Source organism: Capra hircus, chromosome 21, assembly GCF_001704415.2.
Source record: "Capra hircus breed San Clemente chromosome 21, ASM170441v1, whole genome shotgun sequence".
NCBI classification, from domain to species: Eukaryota; Metazoa; Chordata; class Mammalia; order Artiodactyla; family Bovidae; genus Capra; species Capra hircus.
In genome coordinates, this window is record NC_030828.1 from 25,314,883 (window position 1) to 25,342,325 (window position 27,443).

At 44.6% G+C, this 27,443-nt stretch overlaps 1 pseudogene; it reads right to left on the minus strand.

Annotated features, from left to right (window-relative positions):
- LOC102180262 lies at positions 934-27,443 on the minus strand (annotated as a pseudogene).

Consider the following 27,443-nt stretch of genomic DNA (forward strand, 5'->3'; position numbering starts at 1 on the left):
CCATATAGTATATTAATACATATGCATGGAATTTAGAAAGATGGTAATGATGACCCTATACTTGAGACAACAAAAGAGACATACATAAAGAAGAGAATTTTGGACTCTGTGGGAGAAGACAAGGGAGGGATGATTTGAGAGAATAGCATTGAAACATGTATATTACCATATGTGAAATAGATGATCAGTCCAAGTTCAATGCATGAAACAGGGCACTCAAAGCCAGTGCACTGGGACAACCCTGAGGGATGGGATGGGAGGGAGGGGGGAGGGGAATTCAGGATGGGGGACACATGTACACCCGTGGCTGATTCATGTCAATGTATGGCAAAAACCACCACAATATTGTAAAGTAATTAGCCTCCAATTAAAATAAATTAATTAATTTTAAAATTAAAAAAAAATTCATGTGTCAGTTGCTCAGTCATGAGCCTACTCTTTTTGTACCCCGCCAAGCTCCTCTGTCCATGTGATTCTCCAGTCAAGATGACTGAAAAGGGTTGCTATTCACTTCTCCAGGGGAATTTCCGGACCCAGGGATAGAACCCCGGTTTCCCCCATTGCAGGCAGATTTTTTACCATATGAGCCACAGGGAAGCCTTAAAATTCATAGATAGCACTGAGTTCTACCTACTTCACTAGTTTAAATGAATGCAACTTACCTTTAGCATTATATTCAGAAAAAAATACATGTCTCAAGCCCCAATAATCAAAAGTACTAAACTAGATAACCACTGGAAAGATACTTTTACCAGAGGTAATGCAGTGCATAAAAAGAGGATTTCCAGAACTTGCTGTTAGAACCTAAGCACACACAGACCACACTGATATCGGCCACTCTTCATGCCGGTTTGCTCTGCCAACAGTCCATCAGTCAACTCTACTAGCCTGAGTCTAGCAGGAAAGTTCATGGTGCACCAGAGTCACCCGCTCTTAAGCTGTTACTGTTTTCTCTTCTTTACTGAAAGGCTGTCCTTAGCTAGGATTTACCCATTACAGGCCAAGATGGACACTTTTATTATGCTGTTCTTCAGGCTTTGTCTGAGTCAGCATCTTCTCTCTAGCTTCAGCATGTACAGAAGGATTCCACAGAGAAAAGCTAATTCTGTAGAGGTCTTCTATTTTAGGTTGGCCAAACAAATGAGCAATGCATACCTTAACACTGCCAACCACTTTACTTTTCAAAAGCTAAATACATTTTACACCCAGTATTGCAGTCTCTGGGTTTAGGGGACTTGTTGGATCAATCTTGTAGAAAACTCACCTTGCACACATCAATACTTGCCAAATACAATTATTGTTCTGCCTCCACTTTGCAATGGAGAAGGAAATGGCAACCCACTCCAGTATTCTTGCCTGGAAAATCACAGGGACAGAGGAGCCTGGTGGGTTGCCATCTATGGGGTCGCACAGAGTTGGACATGACTGAAGCGACTTAGCAGCAGCAGCAGCCACTTTGCAAATACTCTCTTTGCATCCAGTTCACATTTGTGTGTTCTCAGTGTGTGCTCAGTCACTCATTCATGTCCAGCTGTTTGCAACCCCATGGACTGTAACCCTCTAGGCTTCTCTGTCCATGGGATTCTTCAGGCAAGAATACTGGAATGGATAGCCATTTCCTTCTCCAGGGGATCTTCCCAACCCAGGGATCGAACCCATGTCTCCTGCCTTGATAGGCAGGTTCTTTACCACTGAGTCACCTAGGAAGCCCACAGTTCACGTGAGATGGGATCAACTAGCTGGTGAAAGATGGGAATATCACACACCAAATGTGGACAGTCACCATCTGGGTAGTTATCAGGGATGTAAACTTAAATACACCACCTTGATAGAGTCCATACCCTACAAACATGACTCCAAACTGCAGTAACGCAGATTGATAGGAAGGCAGCACATAGACACCCAGTGACTTCTGCTTCATAATCAAGGTAAAATCCGCAAGAAGGAAGTATTCCAAGTGGAAAGGTCCGTAAGAAGCATAGATGCCATTTGTGTTGCTGGGGCAGGAGATGTAGGTTTAATTATGGGCAGAGCATTTTGGAGGGAAGAGAAGGCAGCTGTTTATTTGGATCAGTGTCTGGAGGACTGGTTTTCACATCCCATCACTGTCTGCTCTTCACCATCAGATTGTTTACATACAGAACTTGTAAATGTGCTCGGTTTACAAGTAATCTTCGGAAGTTGGTGATGGACAGGGAAGCCTGGAGTGCTGCAGTTCCAGTCCAGGGGTAGCAAAGAGTCGGACACAGCTGAAAGGAAATGAATTGAAATATGCTCCAGAAAGGGTGATAACTTGCACTCCAAACAAAGAAATTCAGTGCTCTGTGTCATCAAACTTTCATGCTCAGAATTCACTTTACATTGGTGATTTCAGATAGTGCTCCCGGCTGCCCGACAAGCCAGCACTGTCACAGCCCTACAGCATCTCTGGTTGTCTGGCCCCTGCAAGTGGGATCTTAGTTCCCCGATCAGGGATGGAACCCTGGAGTAGAAGTATGGAGTTTCAGCCACTGGGCCACCAGGGGAAGTCCCAAACCCACTCTGAACATTACTTGGCTTCTTCAAGAGCTAAAAAGATGTAAACACTTGGTATTCTTTTCAAAATGGAACATGGGAATAGTCAGCACTCGTGAATGACAGGGAAGGCCCTGAATGACATTGTTTGGAATGCAGTCCCCCACCCTATCTCCCCTCTACCCTCTATGCTCTATAGGAACCCCACCCCATTACAGAGATAGGAAACTGGGGTGTGGATTCCACAAACCTGCATTGGCAGCCCTGTGGGATTCTCAGCAAGAGCACTAGGGAGGAACTGGAGAACCAAGAAAAGAACAAGTTGTATTCTTATGTACAAGTGCCAGCCCGGTGAGACTCATCTAGAAACCTGGGGCCCAGCAGGTTCACTGTGGGTAATAAACAGGGGAGCTCACTGCCATAGTGCCTCCCAGATCACTAAGCAGGTTCATAAACAGAAGAAGCCTGGAGGCAGAAAACAGCTGGGCTTGGCTTCCCCCATGCCCTCTATGAGGGCTCTGGTCTAGGCCAGTCTGCACAGCTTGTTGATGACTGCTCTCCTGACCCTTCCAAGCATCCAGAAATTGATGACCCAGAAGAGAGAGTGAATAATTATCAGAATTCTACACAGAGGCTCAGAGAGGTTGTATAAGTTACCCAGAGTCACACAGCCCACTAGTAAAAGACTGGCATTTCAATGTCAGACTTCTGCTCTTCAAAATACCCCAGATTCCTTAGAAAGCAGCACTTAGACCTACTCTATCACCCAACATGCTGATCCATTTGTCATTTTGGTATCACCAGGTGTGGAAGGAAGACACCTGTCAGAAGCCACCAGAGTCTGTGCCCTGGTTTTTGGAGTGAAATGAAGCCAGGTGGGGTGGAGAAAGGAAGCAGTATGTTTGGTAAGGTATTACACAGGGTAGGGTGGCAGGGGGGCACACCGATGGAGCAGTCATTAAGTTGTCTCCCAGGAGACTTGAAGCTCTAAAGAGAGCAGCTCCAAGTGCTTTCTAGGAAAGGAGAATTTTCGAAGGACTCGAGGCTACATTTCTCCCTTCCCCTCTTGTCAAACATCTTTTGCTAAACTCTGATTTTTAGCAAAAGCAGGAGTTTTATACTCAGCATCCCTTCTCACATTAAATACAGCCCTGGTTCTTATCTTTCTAGCCTGGGAAGAATTTGACATGGTATTGACATTAGGGAAATCAGTCGAGGAGACAATGTCAGAGACAGATCGTCTGGGCTGAGAGCTTGAAGAAGTTATTTTCAAACAAAACAGCAGCCATAAAAGGGAAATGGGCAGCTGTGTGTGAGGAAGCCGGGGAAAGGAAGAGACCAGCTCAGCCCCTCCACCCCTTGCCCAACAACAGGGGGCAAATACATCACAAGGAGGTGTCAGACAGTCTACACAGAAGGATTCTGAGCTTCAGACCATCACCTGCTTAAATGAAATCATAGAGCACTTTGAAGACATAAAGTATTCCGGGGCCATAAGTGTCATAATTATTGTTACTCTTGTTGCTTAATCAGTGGAGCTGCGTATCTGTCTTGGGGAGGATACTTTCAGACCCAGGTGAATGAGAAATGTCTTTAGTACACATTGAGGCTGTCTTCTCTATATCTGTCAGCTCCCGCATAAGAGCCAGACTATAAACGGAGAACGACAGAAGGGTGCTGCTGTGTATCATAACAGACATCCATCAAGTGTGCACAGCTGCTCACAGCCTGCACAGCATTTCCATTCCCATCAGCTCGCACATCCCCAGCACCGTCCCCTAGTCATGGGGTTGGGACTTGAGTCCTCTCCCCAAGGTCAAGGACAGGACTCTCGGCCTTTCTGCCTTTGCCTCCGTGACATAAGAACTCTGCCCTCCATATACCTAAAGTGAAAGTGAAGTTGCCCAGTCGAGTCTGACTCCTTGCTACCCTATGGACTATATAGTCCACAAGGCTCCTCCGTTCATAGGATTCTCCAGGCAAGAGTACTGGAGTGGGTTGCCGTTTCCCACTCCTCCAAATACCCTAAGGAAACCATAATAAAAAAAGACACATGTACCCCAATGTTCACTGCCACAGTATTTACAATAGCTAGGACATGGAAGTAACCTAGATGTCCATCAAAAGAGGAATGGATAAAGAAGATGTGATATATACATATATACAATGGAATATTAGTCATAAAAAGGAACACATTTGAATCAATTCTAATGAGGTGGATGAACCTAGAGCCTATTGTACAGAGTAAGTCAGGAAGAGAAAAACAAATATTGTGTATTAATGTATATACGTGGAATCTAGGAAGATGGTACTGATGAAACTATTTGCAGGGCAGCAATAGAGATGCAGACACAGAGAACAGACTTATGGACACTACCCACAAGGGGAACCAGCCCGAAGATCCAGCCACCCACTCACTGGGGTGGGCAAAGGAGATACAGAGAAAGTGTGTCCTTGATGACCATCCCAGGACCCTGAATCAGCCAACCCCAGAGCCTGTGCTAAGTTCAACTTCTCAAGACATGAGATGATAGATGTCTTTATTGCATAAGCTGCTGTGGATCAAGTGTTCTGCTCCTTGCCGAGAGCATCCTGATTAATTCAGGTCCTGGCAGGCAGCAGCTGGACATATCTGAGCTGTCCACTCAAGCAGCCGAAATCCAAACTAATAAAAACAGTTAACACAGACTGCGTTCACTATGCCAAGCTCTCTGCCAAGTGGTTTATATGGATTATTTCTTTCATTCCTCACAGCCATCCTATCAGATGGTTACTTACAGGAGGACTCATTTACAGATGTGGAAACTGAGGAAGAGACTGTTTAAAAAACTCCTTCAAAGATAGTGGCAGAGCCAGAATATGAATCCAAGGAATCTGACCTCAACATTTATGGTATCAAAGTTACACTGAGATGCTGCGTGTTGAAGACTTGTTGCTCAATCACTAAGTTGTGTCTGACTCTTTTCAACCCCATGGACTACAGCATGCCAGACTTCCCTGCCCTTCACCATCTCCTGGAGTTTGCTCAAACTCATTGAGTCCATTGAGTCGATGATGCCATCCAACCATCTCATCCTCTGTTGTCCCCCTTCTCCTCCTGTCCTCGATCTTTCCTGGCATCAGGGTCTTTTCCAGTGAATCAGCTGTTCGCATCAAGTGACCAAAGTATTGGAGTGTGTTGAATCCTGCTGGTGTTCAAACAGGCCCTCCTCCTTCAAGAAGGGTGGGGCTGAATTTGGTCAATAGGATTTTACCATCCAGGACAATTTGTTCATATCTACCAACCAAGGTACTAACCCATCCTGAAAGCATCCTCCAAGAAAGAAATGCCAACTTCCCACTGGAGGATCAGTGGTAGGGCTGGCAGCCTCAGGTAGAGCTTCTGGTCAGCCACAGAGTTCTTGAATATGTCCTGTTCTCAGAGGGAGGTGGGGCCCAAGGAAGGAGCAATTGGGTATCTTTTCTGTTCAGATTCTCCTGCCCTGTGAACTATACTGCAGTAACCCCAGCTGCAAATCAGGACCCATCTGCTCATTTTAAATTCACCTGGACAAGAGCTGCTGCTGCTGCTGCTGCTAAGTCGCTTCAGTCGTGTCCGACTCTGTGCGACCCCATAGACGGCAAGAGCAGGGGATTCAAATGACAACTCCTCATGTTCCAGTCACTTTACAGGGTTCATCTCTGCTTCCTTTAGTTCTTGAAATGGAGAAATTTTGCATAGATTTTAGAGAGGACTGTGTTTTAAAAATTGAACAGGTATAAAATATCAGCCTCCATACATACAATACATAGGCTTTGTCCAGATGAATTCCAAACTCCAGGGCCATAATATAAAGTCAATTCAATCAGCTACTGAAAGAAGAAAAAAAAATGTCAGCCAGATTTTGTTGGGTTTTTTTTGTTGTTGTTGTTTTAACTCATGTAGATAACTAGTCTGTAGATTTTCTTTTTCTTTTCCTTTTTAAAAATTTTTTATTGAAATATAGTTGACTTACAATGTTGTGTTAGTTTCAGGTGTACAGCAAAGTGACTCAGTTGTGTGTGTGTGTGTGTGTGTATATACATATATATAGTTCTTCCTTCTTTACATCCTCTTCCATTTTAGGTTATTACAAGATATTTAGTAGAGTTCCCTGGGCTATACAGTAGGTCCTTGTTGGTTAACAATTTTATATATGGTGTTGTTGTTGTTCAGTCACTTAGTCATGTGCATATTTAATTTATTTATTTACATAACTTTCATTTTTCAGCTTCCTACTCTAGATAGGGCTTTCCCTGATTGCTCACATGGTAAAGAATCTGTCTGTAATATGGGAGACCCGGGTTCAAACCTGGGGTTGGGAAGATCCCCTGGAGAAGGGAATGGCTACCCACTCCAGTATTCTTGCCTGGAAAATCCCATGGACAGAGGAACCTGATGAGCTATAGTCCGTGGGGCTGCAAAGAGTTGGACATGACTGAATGACTAACACACAAACATTCTAGCAAGTAGCTAAAAGCATGGTAGCATGTCTATTTATTAAAATATGTGTGTGTGTGTATGTATATATATATATATAGACACACAGCCACATCTGCTCCTAATATGCTCATAAATGTTTTACACTCTCAAAATCTTTGTGACATTTTCCTTGATCCCAGAACATGTATGCTTTTGATAAATACTGAATGAGATTCTGTGTTAGCCGAGGCCTGTGTCAGGCATCAAGACTCTGCCACCCTGGGCGGGGTCCCCAGGCCAGCAGTTTCGGCATCACCTGAAAGCTCTCTAGAAACACAGCATCTCAGCCCTACCCCAGCCCTGCCGACTCAGACTCTGGTGGCTCCAATTCATTGCTCTAGAGGATAAGATGACAGATGAGACCTGGTCCATGTCCTCAATGAGTTCAGACACTAGAGGAAGAGAGGAACATGAAACTGGGGACTTGCAATCCGCAGTGCTAACTGCTACGAGGGAATCAAGCTTAGCAGGTTCCGAACGTCCAGAGGAAGGATGTGCTGGCTCTGAGACATCAGGCAAGGCCCTTGGCAGGAAGTGAACCCGAACTGGCCACAGTGGAGTGGGAGGTGCCCTCCTGAGAAGCTATGGGCAATGGTTCACAGGAAGAGGAGCCCCTGGGACTTCCCTGGTGGTCCAGTGCCTAAGACTCTGTGCTCCCAATTCAAGGAACCCAGGTTCGATCCCTGGTTGGGGAACTAAGATCCTGCATGCTGCATTGCAGGGCCAAAAAAAGTCTCTGGAAGCTCCTGGATGTTCATCTCTGACAATACAAACAACAGTCCCTGGAGAAAGGCCAGACATGGTGGGGTGCAAGGAAAATGGCTTGGCTACCCCATGCACAAGAAGCTTTCACAAAAGGACCCTGTTACAACTTCTCCGGTGGTCCAGTGGCTAAGACTCCATGCTCCCAGTGCAGGGGGTCTGAGTGCCTTCCCTGGTCAGAGAACTAGGTCCCACATGCTATAGCTGAGAATTCACATACTGAAACTAGGACCTGGCGTGGTCAAATAAATAAGTAAAGATACTCTTTTTTCTTTTTTTAAAGAAGAGGGTCCCCCATTGAAAGACTGATGCTATCTGGGACATTTTCCACATCCAAAGCCTTGTTGGTAAACACTAGCGATGATACTCTTTAGGCAACAATGGCCTTTGCATACCACAGATAGAGAGGGGACTACATTTGCATCTCTGAACCTGGGAAGCATGGATGAGTACCAGTGGAAGATAAGGCTGTGTGTACAGCAATAGAGATGTGGTCCCTGTGATTGGCCCTAGTGTTTTCATTTTCACTTAATAATCATGTAGTTTGGACATGCTCCTTGGGTAATCCTTCAACACACCTTAGTAGGATGCAGGCACATCTGAGTCTCCTATGAAAGAAGCAAATGAGATTAAAAATGCCTCTCTTTTGACCCATTGCATGGAAGAGGTCACTGACACCAAGTAATATCATTTCTGGTACCTTCCAGGAAGGCACACATGACTGACATAGGACTGACGTCAGAGTCAATGGACTCAGCCTGAGACTGAAGAGGCTCTGTGAGCAGCCTGGAGGTGATACGTCACAAACTGTGATGTGGGAGGTGGATGAAGTTGACATGGGGGGGGTGGAGGGGGGGGCTGGGGAGGTGGGGAGGGGAGGGGAGGAGAGGAGGTCTGCTGTATGCCTAGGGCTGTGCTATGTGCCTTTCTTTTTTAAAATTCATCTTTTTATGGCTGTGCGGAATCTTCATTGCCGCACATGGACTTTCTCTAGTTGTGGTGAGCAGGAGCTACTCTAGCTGTGGTGCGTGGGCTTCTCATTGCAATGGCTTCTATTGTTGCAGAGTACAGGCTCTAGAGCACAGGGGCTTCAGTAGGTGGGCTCAGTAGTTGCAGCTCCCAGGATCCATAGTACAGACTCAATAGTTGTGGCACATGGGCTTAGTTGCTCCACAGCACAGGGGATTTTCCTGGACCAGGGATTGAATCCATGTCTCCTGCATTGGCAGGTAGATTCTTAACCATTGAACCACCAGGAAAGTCCCGCTAGTTGCCTTTCTGTGATCCTCACAGCAACCCTGGGTGTCACTTCCCCTCATGACAAATAACAAAGCAGAGTTGAGGAAGCCCTCTGTTGGTGCCTGAATCAGACTCCAAAATTCTCCTTCTCCACTCCTGACTATTTCTCACCGAAGGTACTCCTTTCCCCAAAGATTTCTTTTTTCTTCTGCATCCATTCACATCTCCATTCCTCCCCTTCTCTCTCTCAACTTCCCACTCCCGGCCCCCAGACTCTGCATTTCAGGCTTTCAGTAACAGTGCTCATCACCATGGTGCCCGTGGGTCCCACAGACATCCTATTAGTGCATGCTTCAAGATGCATTTAAATCTAAAATTCTACTGCTAGTTATTTTCTGCCTTTTAAAAGCCTTGATCCCGATCTGCACATCAGGTCTTTTCTGTCTTGCAACCCTCTTTCTGAGAGACACTGTGGGGCTTTCACCTCTAACATCCTGTATCTTACTTTCTAGCAAATCCTTAGTTTTCAGTTTCCCCCTCAAGGACACATGGGAAGACTTACGGGACCCTAATACTGGGAGGGTAGCAATGCTGAAGCAGGGCCAGGGTGGAAGTGAAGCAGGCAGGGTGCTGAAACCATGTGGCCTGGGGGAGAAAAGCTAGTGAGAGCTTAAATGATGGTGAAGGAGGACACCGAGGTGGCTCACAGAAAGACCGTGCCCAAGGTCCAATACAAGAGCAAAGTTTCAACATAAATGAGACGAACGAGTTACTTGAAGCAAGTTATTCCAGAGTCATCATTTTATGCAGTGCCACGGACAGTTTCTGCAAGAGGAACTTTAAGGATTACATATGGCTTCAAAAGCTCTTTCCCCAGGTATGGAAAGCTGGATGGCCCACCCATAGGCAACACTGCCTATGGTTTGAAACATAATTTTTCTGTCTAATCCTCCTTAGGTGGTTTAATCAAAACAACAAAAGCAGAATGTTGCTCTGCTTCTTCTAAGAGCCCTGTTAACCATTTTCTGAGCCTTCTTTGGGTGCATCTGTTTTATATTTTGTGGAATAAAGAGAAACATATTCAGACTTCACAGCAGGGTGGAATACTTTCACCTACAAACTAAGGAAGAATGATCTTCTCCCTACATACACCCCTACACTGATGACTAAGCAGCTACTGTCAAGTCAGTGGCAAGAGAGAGAAGTAGCTTAGAACAGGGTCACAAACCTTCTGTAAAGGTCAGAGAGTAAGTAGTTGAGGCCACAGACACATGGTCTTGATCACAATTACTCAATCCCACAGCTGCAAGAAAGCAACCATATATAAAATTTAATTGAATGAGTGTAGCTGGGTTTCAATATTTGAATTTCATATAATTTTCACATATCACAAAATATTATTCTCCCTTTGCTCTTTTGCTGTTTAGTCACTAAATCATGTCTGATTCTTTTGTGACCCCATGGACTGTAGCCCACCAGGCTCCTCAGTCCACAGGGTTTCCCAGGCAAGAATACAGGAGTGGGTTGCCATGCCCTTCTCTAAGGGATCTTCCCAACACAGGGATTGAACCCCTATCTCCTGCATTGGCAGGTCGCTTCTTTACCACCGAGCTACCAGGGAAGTTTTTTTTTTTTTTTTTCAGGGAAGTTTTTTAAACTGTTTCAAAATGTAAAGTACATTCCTAGCTCATAGGTCAACAAAAGCAGGCAACAGGATGGATTTAGACTTTGGGCCATAGTTTGGCAAACCCTGACTTAGTCCCACCCCTCTGATGACCTAAAGGGGTGGGATGGAGGGGTGGGAGGAAGATTCAAGAGGGAGGGGATGTATGTATATGTATACATATAGCTGATTCACTTTGCTGTACAGCAGAAACTAATTCAACACTGTTAAGCAAGTATACTCCAATTTTAAAAACTAATTTACTTCCCAGGATATTAGATGTTCTCCTACTATCAGTGGTTCATAATCCTATAGGCAAATCAGAATCACCTATGGCTCTTTTATTTAAAATAAAAAATTATAAGGGCCAAAGCTTTTCAAACCTACCTAACTAGAGTCTCAAATTAGAGGATTATTCTCTGGAATTACAATATCATAATTTAGTGATAATATTTAGAAGTAATATCTATATTTCTTAATAGTATTTAGAAATACTATAAATTATTGAATCCCTTACTGATGGGCATTTAGGTTGGTTCCAGCTCTTTGCTATGACTGTAAAAAACTGTGGCAAACATCATTGTACATGTATTATGCAATTGTGTCCTTAGGATAAATTCCTAGATTTTTAATTACTGAGCCAAAGAGTATAAAAATTTCCAAGTTTCAACTGTAGCAGATGATGTAAATTTGCACTGTAAGGCACAAAACACAGTCCTCTACTCCAAACCAAAGTAATGCTCCATCTTAAACCTTGGTGTATTAAAACAAAAAAAAGTGATAAGGGACTTTCCTCATGATTCAGTGGCTACAACTCTGAGATCCCAATGCAGGGGTCCCAGGTTCCATGCCCGGTCAGGGAACTAGAGCCCGCATGCCACAACTAAAATGTCCTGCAAGTAGCAGGTAAGACTTGGTGCAGCCAAATAAATAAATAATTTTTTTTAAAGCTTTTAAAAAAGTGATAAGCATCTTGATGGAAGAAAATGAGAGATTAATACATAACCTTAGGCAGGGCTAGAGCTGTGGACCTTCTGGGCTCCAAGGACATTAATACAAGTAGCCCATATTCAGCTTCAGTAGTGGGCTGATGTGAGGCCCAGCCTGTGAAATCAGGAGCTGGAATAGAATGAGGTGGGGCTCCCTCACTCAAGAACAAACACTGAAAGAAGCTGGCCCAGCTTCCTGGCTATATTCAACATTAAGCTGCTGCCCAAGGTAGCAGCATTGGTAAAGAATCTGCCAGCAATGCAGGAGATGCAGGTTTGATCCCTGGATCAGGAAGATCCCCTGGAGAAGGGAATGGCTACCCATTCCAGTATTCTTGCCTGTAGAATCCCATGGACAGAGGAGCCTGGCGGACTACAGTCTATGGGGTCTCAAAGAGTCAGACACAACTAAGTGACAAAGCATGTTATGGCATGGCAAAGTAGCAGAAGGAATCAGACATTTACGCAGGCAGAACTCGGCCAGACTACCCATCGGCTCCAGAACTGAATCTGAAGCATCCCTGTGAGACAGGAGCCTCAAACTTCTATAAGTCCTAGTTTTGAGTTGTGAAACCTAGTTCAGTATAGAACTTCTAGACATAAAGAAGGCAAGTAGGAGAAAAAGAACAAAAAAGGCCAAGAACGGCTCCTCCTCATGAATCATACACTGCAATTTTGAGTCATATGAGGACAACTGATGCCATAAAAGACAGACACTGAACACACCTCGGAGATCATTCAGTTCAGAGAAATTTAAGAAAATACAGCAATTTCCAAAAAAAAAAAAAAAAGAGCCACTAAGGAATGTATGGTTAATATTCTAAAAAAGACAATAGAAGTTATAGTTGCATATTTTAAACATTGAGAAAAAGATCAATTTGGGGCATAAATTAAAATTTTAAAGAAAAAGAAACTCAAGGTGTAATTTACACATTAGCAAAAGTGAGAGAAAGAGAGAGATGGAGGACAAAGAAAACTTTACCAATCCAAGAGAAGACAGGAAAGGAGAAACTAATAAATATACCACACTATAGAAAATAAGATAGAAGAAGTAAATATATTTCATCCCCCAAAACAGAGAAAATGTAAACTCATTGGACACATATATTTAATTCAGAGACTATCAATTGGACTTTTTACTTCAATTTTGTACTGATGAAAACAGATATTTACAATCTAACACAACGGACTTCCCTGATGGTCCAGTGGTTAAGAACCCACCTGCCAATGAAGGGGACGCAGGTTCGATCCCTGGTCCAGGAAGATTCCACATGCCTCGGGACAGCTAAGCCTGCATGCCAGTAGACTAATGAACCGTTAAGAGATTTTAAATGGTCAGTGGAGATCTTTCCTGCTAGCAAGATTCAGCTTAAATGTAGATTTCCCCCAATCCCTCTATAAAAACAAAAGAAAAACCTACAGACAACATCTTATAAAAACTAATAACAGGAATTCCCAGGAGGTCCAGTGGTTAGGACTATGCACTTTCACTGCTGTGGGCCTGGATTCAATTCCTGGTTGGAGAACTAAGATCCCACAAGCCTTGGTGCAGCCAGAAAAAAGAAAAGAAAATGAAAAACTAGCTGATAACATTTCTAAGAACTTCAGAATAAGGGCAGGTGGGGGCAGTCAACAAGAGTCTTATGGCTGTGTATGAGCAGCCCAGGGGCACATGAATGGACTAAGAAATGAGAAATCTAGAAATGACCTACCTGTGCTCACTTCTAAATGGAAGGAATCCTCAGATGAAGACTCAGCTAGCCAATATGAGGACAACGATCAACAGGAGTGGCCGTTTTCAGGTTCTAATGTGTGAGTGAGTTGTCCAAAGATGATGACAGAAGTTCTAGAGTGATAGGTCAGGCAGAAATCTCAAGGAAAGGAGACAGCCCTGCATCAAGGATATTCTGCTAGGATTGAAACACAAGTGGGTTGGGACAGGAATGCATAGGCTGAAGGACAAGGAAGGTTCAGATATTACCAGGGGAGGGATCTAGAGAGATAGACCTCAGAAAGGAGAATTCAATATGAGAAACCCATTTACACAATCATCATATTAACAGAATAAATGAAAAGATCATCTCTATAGATTCTGAAAAGAAAATTTAATACCCAGCTTAAAAACACTCAATAAAATAAAAACTGAAGGATATTTCCTGAAAATGATATACAGAGCTCAACCTAAAACTGCTATCTTACTTAAACAAAAATTACTAGCAAGAATTCTTAGTCATATTTGTTAATCTCTGTATTAGTTGGGTAAAATCATAGCACTTTTACTTTCACTAACCAACAGAAATTCAGTTTTTCCTTCAGTTATGAATGTAGGTAATAAACCACAGTGGTATTAGAATTACCTATGGCTTTGTCACTAACAGAAATCATTGGTATTTTCATGTCATAGTACAGTGGTTGCAGGAACATCAAAATAGTATTTATGCCTCTCATTGCTTTGAAATCACCTGCCACTATATCTTATATTTAGTGCAGTAATAATATTTCAATAACTACTTCATTAGTTTCCTTTGCAATCCTATGTATTTTATTTTATACATTTAAACTCTTGATTCAGAGAAGGGTGTTCATAAACTTCACTTGACTGCCAGACAGGTTCAATACACAAAAGAAGAGTTATGAAAGTCCTGCATTTGTCACTTCCTACTAAAATTAGCTGGAGAAGGCAATGGCACCCCACTCCGGTACTCTTGCCTGGAAAATCCCATGGACGGAGGAGCCTGGTGGGCTGCAATCCATGGGGTCGCTAAGAGTCAGACACGATTTCATTTTCACTTTTCACTTTCATGCATTGGAGAAGGAAATGGCAACCCACTCCAGTGTTCTTGCTTGGAGAATCCCAGGGATGGGGGAGCCTGGTGGGCTGCCATTTATGGGGTCTCGCAGAGTCGGACACGACTGAAGCGACTTAGCAGCAGCAATAAAATTAGCAACAAAACACCAATGTCCACCATCTCCAGGGGTGCTAAGGATTCTCAAGCCAGTAATCTGGCAAATTTGCAAATAATAATCGAGCCCAGCATCATCTGATCATCCCCTGTGCGTGCGCGCACACACACACACACACACACACACACACACACACACACACACACAGATACTCAATTGTCATTTCTTGCAAAATGAAAAACTAGGGCAGGGAAATGAAGACTGAGAAAGGGATGGAGCTTCCCTAGTGGCTCAGTGGTGAAGAATTCTCCTGCCAATGCAGGGGACATGGTTCGATCCCTGATCTGGGAAGATCCCACATGCCGGGCAGCAACTAAGCCTGTGCACCACAACTACTGAACCTATGCCCTAGAGCCTGGGAGGTGCAACTACTGACTGCTGAGGTTCGCATACCCTAGAGCCTGTGCTCCACAACAAGAGAAGCCACCGCAATGAGAAGCCCACACACTACAGCTAGGAGTAGCCCCCACTCACCACAACTAGAGAAATGCCCATGCAGCAATGAAGACCCAGCACAGCCAAAATAAATAAATAACTTTTTTTTAAAAAATGGAAGGGGATAATTCATCCCCAGGAGGAAGCAATCCTTCTGCCCCAACACTGGCAGATTCCTCAATGGAGGGCTGCAAGATGCTCCAAGAGAATACCGACCAGGCCTAGCAAGAGCTGCAGGTGGGATCTGGGAACAAGGCTGCTACCCCCATCCAATGCCCAGTGCATGTCGGGAGCTAGCTGAGGACCCTGCAAAGAGGTACCAGCATCCACTCCTCTTCTACTTCTCTTCTGGCTCTGCTTGCTCCCCTGGAATCCTGAGTGTGCTCTGGTGCCCTGGCAGACATGGTGGCCTGACCTTGAACTTCTGTCCTTCTGTCTGGAACCCCGAATCCTTATCTGGCTTCAACGAACCCTATCTCCCAAAAATGGGAAGAGAAGGGGTCGGGGTCTGTCCTGGGCTACCAAGGGCTCACTGGGACCAGAGGTCATGATGTTGAAATCAACCTACCAATGAAGATGACCTTGAGCTTAGTGAAGTGTTGTAAACCTCAAGTTTTCAGAGTATCAAGCAGCTATAAACAATATATTTAGGGAATTATGAAGACAGGAGCTGAGGTGGAACAAACATCTTCACCTGAAGACACTTAAGTAATATATAAAAATACATGCACTCAAGTCAGACAAAGAAGGAGAAATATTGTACAACATCCCTTATAGGTGGAATCTAAAATGAAATGATACAAATGAACTTACATACAAAACAGAAAGAGACACAAAACTTAGAGAACAAACTTATGGTTGCTGGGGGAAAGGGATAGTTAGAGAGTCTGGGATGGACGTATCCATACTGCTATATTTAAAATGGATAACCAGTAAGGACCTATTGTGTAGTACAGGGAACTCTGCTCAAGGTTTTGTGGTACCCTGGATGGGAGAGGAGTTTGGGGGACAATGGATACACGTATATGTATGGCTGAGTTGCTCTGCTGTGCACCTGAAACTACCACAACATTGTTAATCAGCTATACTCTGGAACAAAATTAAAAGCTTTTTTAAAATATGTGTGCTTCACAAAGTCAAATCAAGTGAATCTGCAGTTTTTATTCAGCCCTGACGATCATCAGTGTGCCACCTACACCAATATGTGCTGCAAATTACGCAGTTCGTTCATTCGCTCAGTCGTGTCCGAATCTTTGCAACCCCATGAATCGCAGCACGTCAGGCCTCCCTGTCCATCACCAGCTCCCAGAGTTCACCCAAACTCATGTGCATTGAGTTGGTGATGCCGTCCACCCATCTCACACTCTGTCATCCCCTTCTCCTCCTTCTCCCAATCCCTCCCATAATCAGGGTCTTTTCCAATGAGTCAACTCTTCACATGAGATGGTCAAAGTATTGGAGTTTCAGCCTCAACATCAGTCCTTCCAATGAACACCCAGGGCTGGTCTCCTTTAGGATCGACTGGTTGGATCTCCTTGCAGTCCAAGGGACTCTCAAGAGTCTTCTCCAACACCACAGTTTAAAAGCATCAATTCTTCAGCACTCAGCTTTCTTCACAGTCAAACTCTTACAGCCATACATGACCACTGGAAAAACCATAGCCTTGACTAGATGGACCTTTGTTGGCAAAGTAATGTCTTTGCTTTTTAATATGCTGTCTAGGTTGGTCATAACTTTCCTTTCAAGGAGTAAGCATCTTTTAATTTCATGGCTGCAATCACCATCTGCAGTGATTTTGGAGCCCACAAAAATAAAGCCTGACACTGTTTCCCCGTCTATTTGCCATGAAGTGATGGGACCAGATGCCATGATCTTCGTTTTCTGAATGTTGAGTTTTAAGCCAACTTCCTCACTGTCCTCTTTCACTTTCATCAAGAGGCTTTTTAGTTCCTCTTCACTTTCTGCCATAAGTGTGGCGTCATCTGCATATCTGAGGTTCTTGATATTTCTCTCAGCAATCTCGATTCCAGCTTGTGCTTCCTCCAGCCCAGCGTTTCTCATGATGTACTCTGCATAGAAGTTAAATAAGCAGGGTGACAATATACAGCCTTGACGTACTCCTTTCCCGATTTGGAACCAGTCTGTTGTTCCATGTCCAATTCTAACTGTTGGTTCCTGACCTGCATATAGGTTTCTCAAGAGGCAGGTTAGGTAGTCTGGTATTCCCATCTCTTTCAGAACTTTCCACAGTTTCTTGTGATCCACACAGTCAAAGGCTTTGGCATAGTCAATAAAGCAGAAATAGATATTTTTTTGGAACTCTCTGGCTTTTTCCATGATTCAGCGGATGTTGGTAATTTGATTTCTGGTTCCTCTGCCTTTCCTAAAACCAGCTTGAACATCTGGAAGTTCACGGTTCACATACTGCTGTAGCCTGGCTTGGAGAATTTTGAGCATTACTTTACTAGCGTGTGAGATGAGTGCAATTGTGCAGTAGTTTGAGCATTCTTTGGCATTGCCTTTATTACTCTGCTGCTGCTAAGTCGCTTCAGTCATATCCAACTCTATGCGACCCCATAGATGGCAGCCCACCAGGCTCCGCCGTCCCTGGGATTCTCCAGGCAAGAACACTGGAGTGGGTTGCCATTTCCTTCTCCAATGCATGAAAGTGAAAAGTGAAAGTGAAGTCGCTCAGTCGTGTCCGACTCTTAGCAACCCCATGGACTGCAGCCTACCAGGCTCCTTCGTCCATGTGGTTTTCCAGGCAAGAGTACTGGAGTGGGGTGCCACTGCCTTCTCCCCTTTATTACTCAGTCCTGAGCAAACAAGCTGTGCCCCAAACTATGCCTAAATACACGGCAGCTCCTGTACACCATAATCTGGACTACTTGTTCCCTGCCAGCCCTGGGGGAGAAGCCTGGGGGCTGCCCACTGACATCTCAGATTCCTTGTTTCTTGTACTCACCAGCTCAGCTGCTAAGCAGCCTCATATCTGGGGTCTGGGTAATGACCCAGGTCACCACACCCTCCTCAGAGTCCTCAGGACTTCTCTTCTCAAAGGCATGCATAATACCGCTGCTATCACCAAAGAGAATATCTGGCCAAAGAAGGTGGTATGGAGAATCTAAATATAGTTATCAGACACGTGCAATTTCTCCACTGAATAGAGAATATAGCAACTGGGAATTTCTAAACTCTTGGCATAGAATATATGATTGTGGGCTTCATTCATGAACCAATTCTTTTATATAATTCATGCTTATTTAAAAATATCCTTGTCACCTGATGGCCTACAGAAAGGTAGGTTGAGTAGAAAATTATTAATAGCATTAGCACTGCCTGCAAATTGCAGGTTTTAATAGCTCTAGTCACAGCCTCAGAAATAACCAGAGAAGATCATATTAAGGAACTGGAGCAACCCTAAAGGCCGAATAGAAAGGGAGACATGGCTGCTGCTGCTGCTAAGTTGCTTCAATCATGTCCGACTCTGTGCGACCCCATAGACAGCAACCTACCAGTCTCCACCGTCCCTAGGATTCTCCAAACAAGAACACTGGTTACTATTAAGTCACTTCAGTTAAGTCTGACTCTGCGCAACCCCATAGACAGCAGCCCACCAGGCCCCCCATCCCTGGGATTCTCCAGGCAAGAACACTGGAGTGGGTTGCCATTTCCTTCTCCAATGCATGAAAGTGAAAAGTGAAAGTGAAGTCCCTCAGTCGTGTCCAACTCTTAGCAACCCCATGGACTGCAGTCCACCAGGCTCCTCCATCCATGGGATTTTCCAGGCAAGAGTACTGGAACACTGGAGTGGGTTGCCATTTCCTTCTCTGGGTGACATGGCAGTGCTTACCATTTACATGGGCTTCCCAGGTGGCGCTAGTGGTGAAGAATCAGCCTGCCAATTCAGGAGACATAAGAGACCAGGTTCGATCCCTGTGTCAGGAAGATCCCCTGAAGGAAGAAATGGCAATCCATTCCAATATTCTTGCCTGGAGAATCCCATGGACAGAGGAGCCTGGTGGGCTACAGTCCATGGGGTCCAAGAGTCAGACATGATTAAGCAACTGAGCATGCATGAAGCATTTCCACAACAGTCTGCTGTTTGCAAAGGGCTCCCATGCACTTTATCCGCCATGATGCTCACAGGTGACGTGTGGAGGGCTTATTATCCCGGATCCAGAGGTGAAGAGACCCAGGTCTACCATGGTTCTCTCAACACCCCAACTCGTAAGTTCCAAAGCCAGGAGTTGAAGCTGGATGTGTTGGCTCCACCTTCAATGGCTTGGCAAACTTTTCCTAAAAAAGACCAGGCAGTACATATTTTTTAGGCTTTGAGGTCATGGGTCTTTTTTTGTAACAAACAGGTCATCCTGTCTGTTTGTTACAATCCTCCTGCATTGGTAGGTGGGTTCTTCGCCACTAGTGGCACCTGGGAAGCCCATGGAAACGGTAAGCACTGCCTTGTCTCCTTTTCTGTTCAGCCTTTAAGGTTGCTACAGTTCCTTAATTTGATCTTCTCTGGTTATTTCTGAGACTGTGACTAGAGCTATGTCTGTTTAGAAAGAGACTCACAGCCTTGGAGAATGAACTTATGGCTGGTGGGGAAGGCGGGGGGACAGAATATTTAGGAAGTTTGGGATGGACATGTACACTCTGCTATATTTAAAATGGATAACCAACAAGGACCTATTGTATAGCATAGGGACCCCTTCAATGTTAATGTGGCAGCCTGGGTGGGAGGGGAAGCTTTTGGGAGAATGGGTACTTGTATATGAATGGTTCCCTTCCTTGTTCACCTGAAACTGTCACAACATTGTTTGTTAATCAGCTATTCTCCAGACAAAATAAAAAGTTTAAAGAAAAATTATGTTGTTATAATTGCCAAAACTGCCAAAGACACTGTGTAAACAAATGGGTGTGACTGTGTGTCTGTTAAGCTTTATTTACAAAAACAGGCAGAGGGCTGCATTTGGCCCCGACTATAGTTTGATAGGGGCTTCCTTGTTGGCACAGAGGTAAAGAATCCACCTGCCAATGCAGGAGACATGGGTTCGATCCCTGGGTCAGAAAGACCCCCTGGAGGAGGAAATGACAACCCAATCCAGTATTTTTGCCCAGGAAATCCTATGAAGAGAGAAGCCTGGAGGGCTCCAGCCATGGGGTTGCAAAGAGTTGGACACAACCTAACAACTAAACAACAACAACAGTAGTTTGGTAGAGATTCCTGCTCTACCATCTTCAAGGAGCCACTCTTCTTTGTAGTCTCATGAATCAGCTCACAGTTGAACTGGCAGAGAAGTAGGAACGGTGCTGAAAAAAACAGGAAGCAGAAAGGAAACTGCTGTGATAAGAGAGTCCCAATAAATGACATTATTTACAGAAGAGTTTTCTCAGAGTCCTGGGTGTTTGAATGTTAGGGAAGAGGTAGGAGAGACAACCTGATGTTCATTGCAATAGCCAATTTGCCCATCAACAGGTGCATAGAGAAGACATAGTGGGTCATTGCCTGGCACACAGTGGAAGCCACTCTTAGTTGTCTGCACAGCAGATACTCTCTGTATCTTCCCAATTTTGTTTGGAAAAATAGTTTCCCAGCCCAGGTGATAAATGGTGATGGGACCTAACCCTATGGTTTTATTCCCATTCTGTTTGTCAAACACATGACTTCCCAGGATGCTTAAAGGGAGGAAGCTGCCGTGTCTCCTAGCTCCAGACAATGCAACTTTGGAGTCTGCCAGAAGTGCTCAAGAAAGATTTGGTTTTCCTGATTAACAGGGTAGAAGATGCAGATAGTCCTATTCCTCTATGTAGCTTCCCATCTTGAACATAGCCATGAAGCCTGGGGTCTGGGGTTTTTGTTGTTCAGTCACTAAGTCGTGTCGGACTCTTTGTGACCAAATGGACTGCAGCAAGCCAGCCTCTTCTGTCCTCTACTATCTCCTGGCATTTGTTCAGATTCATGTCTATTGAGCTGGTGATGCTATCTAACCATCTTGTCCTTTACCTCTCCCTTCTCCTTTTGCCTTCAATCTTTCCCATCATCAGGGTCTTTTCCAATGAGTCAGCTCTTTGCATCAGGTGGCCAAAGTACTGGAGCTTCACCTTCAGAATTGTGCATGCTTTGTCACTCAGTCGTGTCTGACTCTTTGTGACCCGATGGACTGTAGCCTGCCAGGCTCCTCTGTCCATGGGATTTCCCAGGCAAGAATACTGGAGTGGGTTGCCATTTCCTTCTCCAGGGGATTTTTCCTGACCCAGGGATCACACCTGGGCCTCCTGCATTGCAGGTGGATTCTTTACCGTCTGAGCCAACTCAGGATCAGTCCTTCCAATGAATACTCAGGGTTGATTTCCTTTAGGATTGACTAGTTTGATCTCCTTGCTGTGCAAGGGACTCTTATGAGTCTCCTCCAGCTACAGCAGCCATCTGGTAGCCATACAGGAAAGAGCTATTGTATTAAAGGCAGGAGAGAAATCAGAGAGCAGGAACAGAGGCAAGGTATTGCCTCACAATATCATGGAGCCCTGCACCATCCTTGGGCTGCCTTTCATTGGACTCCTCCTTACAGGAAAGAATTAAAAAGCTTTATCATGTCTGGTACTGTTACTCTTCTGCTGTTTGTTCCTGAAAAAAAATTCCTCCTCTTTTTTACCTTTTCTCTGGATGTGCAAATTCATTTCGTTGTATCAAAGATAATTTATGTATTTCACCTAGAACAATGTCTGGCTCATAGTAGGCACTCTGTAAGTCACTGTTCTTCCTGATTCTGCTTTTTCTGGTCCTTGAGACTCAGATCCTAATTCTCTTGTACCGTCACAGTTTCAATTATCTGAGTCAATGCTTTAATAATGAACCACATTAAGTGAAAGTGAAAGTTGTTCATTGGTGTCTGACTCTTTGCAATCCCATGGACTACACAGTCCATGGAATTCTCCAGGCCAGAATACAGTAGAGGGTAGCCTTTTCCTTCTCCAGGGGATCTTCCCAACCCAGGAATAGAACCCAGGTCTCTCTCATTGCAGGCAGATTCTTTTCCAGTTGAGCCACCAGGGAAGCCCAATGAACTACACAAGGTTGCCTAGAATGCATGGTGAAATATCTCTTTTTTCTGAATATCTCTCCTTCTTTACTATATTATAAACTCTTGAGAGGGTGAAATCTATCAGAGTTTTTCCCCAACAATATTGTATTTGGTCAAATCTAAGATGCCAAAATCACTGCAGATGATGATTGCAGCCATGAAATTAAAAGACGCTTACTCCTTGGAAGAAAAGTTATGACCAACCTAGATAGCATATTCAAAAGCAGAGACATTATTTTGCCGACTAAGGTCCGTCTAGTCAAGGCTATGGTTTTTCCTGTGGTCATGTATGGATGTGAGAGTTGGACTGTGAAGAAGGCTGAGCGCCGAAGAATTGATGCTTTTGAACTGTGGTGTTGGAGAAGACTCTTGAGAGTCCCTTGGACTGCAAGGAGATCCAACCAGTCCATTCTGGAAAAGATCAGCCCTGGGATTTCTTTGGAAGGAATGATGCTAAAGCTGAAACTCCAGTACTTTGGCCACCTCATGCGAAGAGTTGACTCATTGGAAATGACTTTGATGCTGGGAGGGATTGGGGGCAGAAGGAGAAGGGGACGACGGAAGATGAGATGGCTGGATGGCATCATGGACTCAATGGACGTGAGTCTGAGTGGACTCCGGGAGATGGTGATGGACAGGGAGGCCTGGCATGCTGCGATTCATGGGGTCGCAGAGTCGGACATGACTGAGCGACTGAACTGAACTGAAAGAAAAAAGATGACACATTTGAAGTGGGAATCAAAGCAGAAGTAGCGGCTACCAAGCTATGGATGGGGGAGAAATCCAAGGAGACCCTGAGAAGTCGGTAACGAGCAGGTCCCTATGTGGCTCTGGGGCACAAGGCCTTTCTGTGTCCCCCATTTCTCTGATTACAGGAAAAAGCCTTCATTCAGTCTCCACAACCTTCCCTGAATTCCGGGGTCAAGACTCAAGCAGTTGCTATTTAGTGAAGGGAGGGAATGGGAAACCAAGGAAAAACAGTCAAGAGGAACAATAGTGCAGCCTTGGACAAGGTCTTGGTTCCCCATCAAGAGATAAACACAACAGTATCTTTGAGCTGTTCTGTCGATGCTGAAACCCCCTCCAGGTGGGAGAAGTTAAGATTTATCCATAGTAAGCTGCCCACAAACATGTAGACCCCAGACCAGTTGAACCTAAAAGTCGATGATGCTGACTCCTTCTCACCTCACCACCCACCCATCAGAAAAATGACTACGAGCAGACCATGCCCTCTTTGAACTTTTACAATAAAACTTCTTACTGTCCTCTCCAAGTTGGGACACATGGTTTTGAGGGCATGAGTCCACATGCCCCATTTACCTGGCAAAGCAATTAAGCTATTCTTTTTTTGTGTTCAGACGTTCAGTCATGTCTTACTCTCTGCAACCCCATGGACTATAACCTGACAGGCTCCTCTGTTCATGGGATTCTCCAGGCAAGAACATTGAGTGTGTTGCCATTTCCTCCTCCAGGGGATGGAGTGACCCAGTGATTGAACCCCTATCTCTTGCATTGGCAGGCAGATTCTTTACCACCAGCACCACCTTCACCCAAAATTCTGTCTTCAAGATTTAATTCAGTTTCCAAGTACAGAGGCTGGATTCACCTTCACTGTGAAGCCCTGTTAAAGCTAGAGTCTCTGAGGAGATGGGTGTAACTCCTGGAGGTCAGGACAGGGAGAAGGTTCTGGAGAGAAAAGCTGAAGCACAGGATGCTGAAAGAACATCTTGTCACCATGAGGAGGGAGGGGAACAGGTGTAGTGTGTGACACTGTCACATGTGTGTTCTTTAAAGAGAAAAAGATGAGACACAGGGCCACCAATGGATATGGCTGAATGTGACTCCCCCTGGAAGGCATCATTGCTACTGGGCTGCATTTGGTTAACCTGTGTTCTACTGAGATGTCCCAGGTAGCCTAGTGGTAAAGAATTGGCTGGCAATGCAGGAGATGCAGGAGCCACAGGTTCAGTCCCTGGGGGGGAAGATCACCTGGAGAAGGAAATGGCAACTCACTCCAGTATTCTTACCTGGGAAATCCCATGGACAGAGGAGCCTAGCAGGCTACCGTCCATGGGGTCGCAAAGAGTCTGGACCTCGCTGATGAGGTATCACTGAATTACATTTAATACAATCATGTAATGAGCTCATCCTGAGGGCTGGAACCACAGAATAAAAGTCTTTTGTCAGGCCTTTCTTCCTAGAAGTCCTCTCATTTGGAATTATTAATGTTTGGAAAATGATTGGGTGTGCCCCCTCCCGAGGAGGGAAGCTCTTGGTCACAAGAGAGCAGAAGACTGAAAAATTCATTCATTGAGTCTGTGCCCATTGAATTCACCCCTTTGAAAACCTCAGGGGGCTGAGTATAATTAAACAACATTAATTAAAATACTAAAGAATAGAAAAGGGCAATCGGCAGGAGGGACAATGGAACAACATCAAAGAGATGGAAAATAACAAAAATAGCAGCAATCACTATGCATTAAAGCCCAGGAGGTTGACAGCTCAGTTGGAGCACCTTCAGAGAAAAGTTTCATGGACAACAGCCCTGAGTGTGAGAGGAAACATGGCGGCAGGAAAGAAGGGACCCAGGGGTGCACCCAAGGGCTCCTTTTCTTTTCCACAGATACCCAAGAGGCTCAGACTTGTGCAGATCATAATTAGGCACTGAAACAGGATTGTCTTAAAAGTTTCTACGAACACAGAACATACCACTGTCTTTGTGGTTTAATATGTCACTGCAGTCTCAGTGTTTTAGGTTGTATTTCAAAAGAAGAATTCTAGCATCTTGCTAAATTATAGAATGATTCTCACGCATGAATTTCTTCAGCTCAACCTTTGTTAGATATAAAAATAAAGCAGCTGAATCCACCATCAGTAGTGGTGTGGTTCCAGCTCAAGGTGTGCATAGTTGCTCAGCTGAGCATGACTCTGCAACACGATGGACAGCAGTCCGCCAGTCTTCTCTATCCATGAGATTCTCCAGGCAAGAATACTGGAGTGGGTTGCCATTTCCTCCTCTGGGGGATCTTCCTGACCCAGGGATCAAACCTGTATCTCTTGCATCTCCTGTATTGGCAGACAGATTCTTTGGCACTGAGACACCTGGGAAGTCCCTTCTATTTTCTCAAAGGTGGCCTATTTGTAAAGACATTTGTGGTCAAGGTACTTTCATTTCTGGATATGTTCTCCCTACCATCTGAGAATAAAAATTGATCTTTTAAAACCAGATCTTAGAAACTAATTTTGTTATGAGTAAAATGAATAAACAACAACAACAAACAAAAGGAAATGCTTCTAGTATTTACATTTTAAACGAGTTTCTTCCTCTAGAAGACTGCTTGGAGGAGATATTTTTAATTTTTTTTAAATAACTTTTATAGTGTTTTTTCCAATTGCTAAGTTGAGACCTGATTCACACTTCTGATTCTGCTCATTGGATGGGAGAAAGGGGAATAGAAATGGTGGCTAATTGCAGAAGAGCCACTTCCGAGAAGCCACAGTGAGCAGATTGGGGAGCAGGGAGGGGAAGCAGATGCCTCTGATTCACAATGAAGGGGAGATTTGCTCCTCCTTCTTCTCTGGCTTGTGCCTTTGGTTTGTGTCATTTTCACCCCCAACCAGGGTGCGTTTTCATACTTACTTTGTGTTTAGAAAACGACATATTCAAAGGATGAAGCTGCCCTTGACATTAATAAAACTGATGAAGATTTTAAAAAGAGAAATGTAGGTACATCAGACATCACTTTGCCAACAAAGTCTGCATAGTCAAAGCTATGGTTTTTCCAGTAGTCATGTATGGGTGTGAGAGGTAGACCATAAAGACTGAGCGCCAAAGAACTGATACTTTTGAACTGTGGTGCTGGAGAAGACTCTTGAGAGTCCCTTGGACAGTAAGGAGATCGAACCGTTCAACCCTAAAGGACATCAACCCTGAATATTCACTTGGAAGGACTGATGCTGAAACTGAAACTCCAATACTTTGGCCACCTGATGCAAAGAGCCAACTCCTTGGAAAAGACCCTGATGCTGGGAAAGACAGGGCAGGAGGAGAAGACAGCAGCAGAAGATAAGATGGTTGGATGGCATCACCAACTCAATAGACATGAATTTGAGCAAACTCCAGGAGTTAGTGGAGGACAGAGGAGCCTGGAGGGCTGTAGTCCATGAGGTCGCAAAGAGTTAGACCTAGTGACTGAACAACAGTAACAGACTAATGGTTTCAACTTCAGTGACTTCTTGCATCACTAAGCCATATCTGTTTCCTGAGCTCCAAATGCTGACTCAACTTCATCTGGAGGGCTCAGAGTCAGCATGACACGGATCAAACTCAGCTTGCGCCAGACTCACAGTCACCAAATGTCTCCAAGTATCTCACCTTTTTCAGTGGTTGTGACCACTAATGTAGCCCAGAAACTGGGAAATCTCCTTCCTCTTTAGTCAATCCACTCAAGTAAGAGGTCAAAGCAACTCTACCTCTGAAAGATTTCTCAGAGACATCCTTGTCCTTCACTACTGCTCCTGCTAAGGTTGGGCGTCCACATCCTCACATGCATGCAAGCAACACAGTCTTGACTTTCCTGCATGAAGGTGGGTACAAGAGAAGCCTACTCTCTGCCCCCTAAACCTGAGCTGGCATTGTGACTTATCTCAATCGATGGATGCAGCAAAAGTCACTCCCTCCACTGGGCCTCAGGGATCCGCATTTCTGCTCTTTGCCACCTGGAGTGCTCCCTTGGGAAGGCATTCTTCTGAAATCACTGTCTGCTGCAGAATTCTGAACTAGCACCTCCCCACTGGAGAGAGAAGGGCCACAAAGAGGAGTGCTGAAGGGCCAGATCCCTTGTAGACAAGTTCAACCACCAGCCGAAGTGTAAACAGTGCCAGTGGACTGGATCTTTCCAGCCCAGCCCTGCCTGGATCCCCGACTCTCAGCAACAGGAGGAAATGAAGGGACTTGTGTTCATCCAGGAGGTTTGGGGTAATCTGTTATACAGAAATATATGATAAAGACAGTTCGGGTACCTCTAGTCCCTCTACTCTAGACCCTTGGCCACCAGCACTGTGCTCCTGAATTTAGAGAGCAATCCCATCCCTGTCTTTCCTACAGAACCAATGCCAACCATATTCAGCCCTTTACTGAATAAACTTCTCAAGCAATCCCTTCTCCCTGGCCCAGTTTCAGCTCTTATCACTCCTTCCTTCACATGCCCAGCTTACTCATGACCCCAGACATTCACGTCCTTGTGCAACTTATCTCGTGATCCTGCATCCTGCTGATGGTCTTCCTTCAT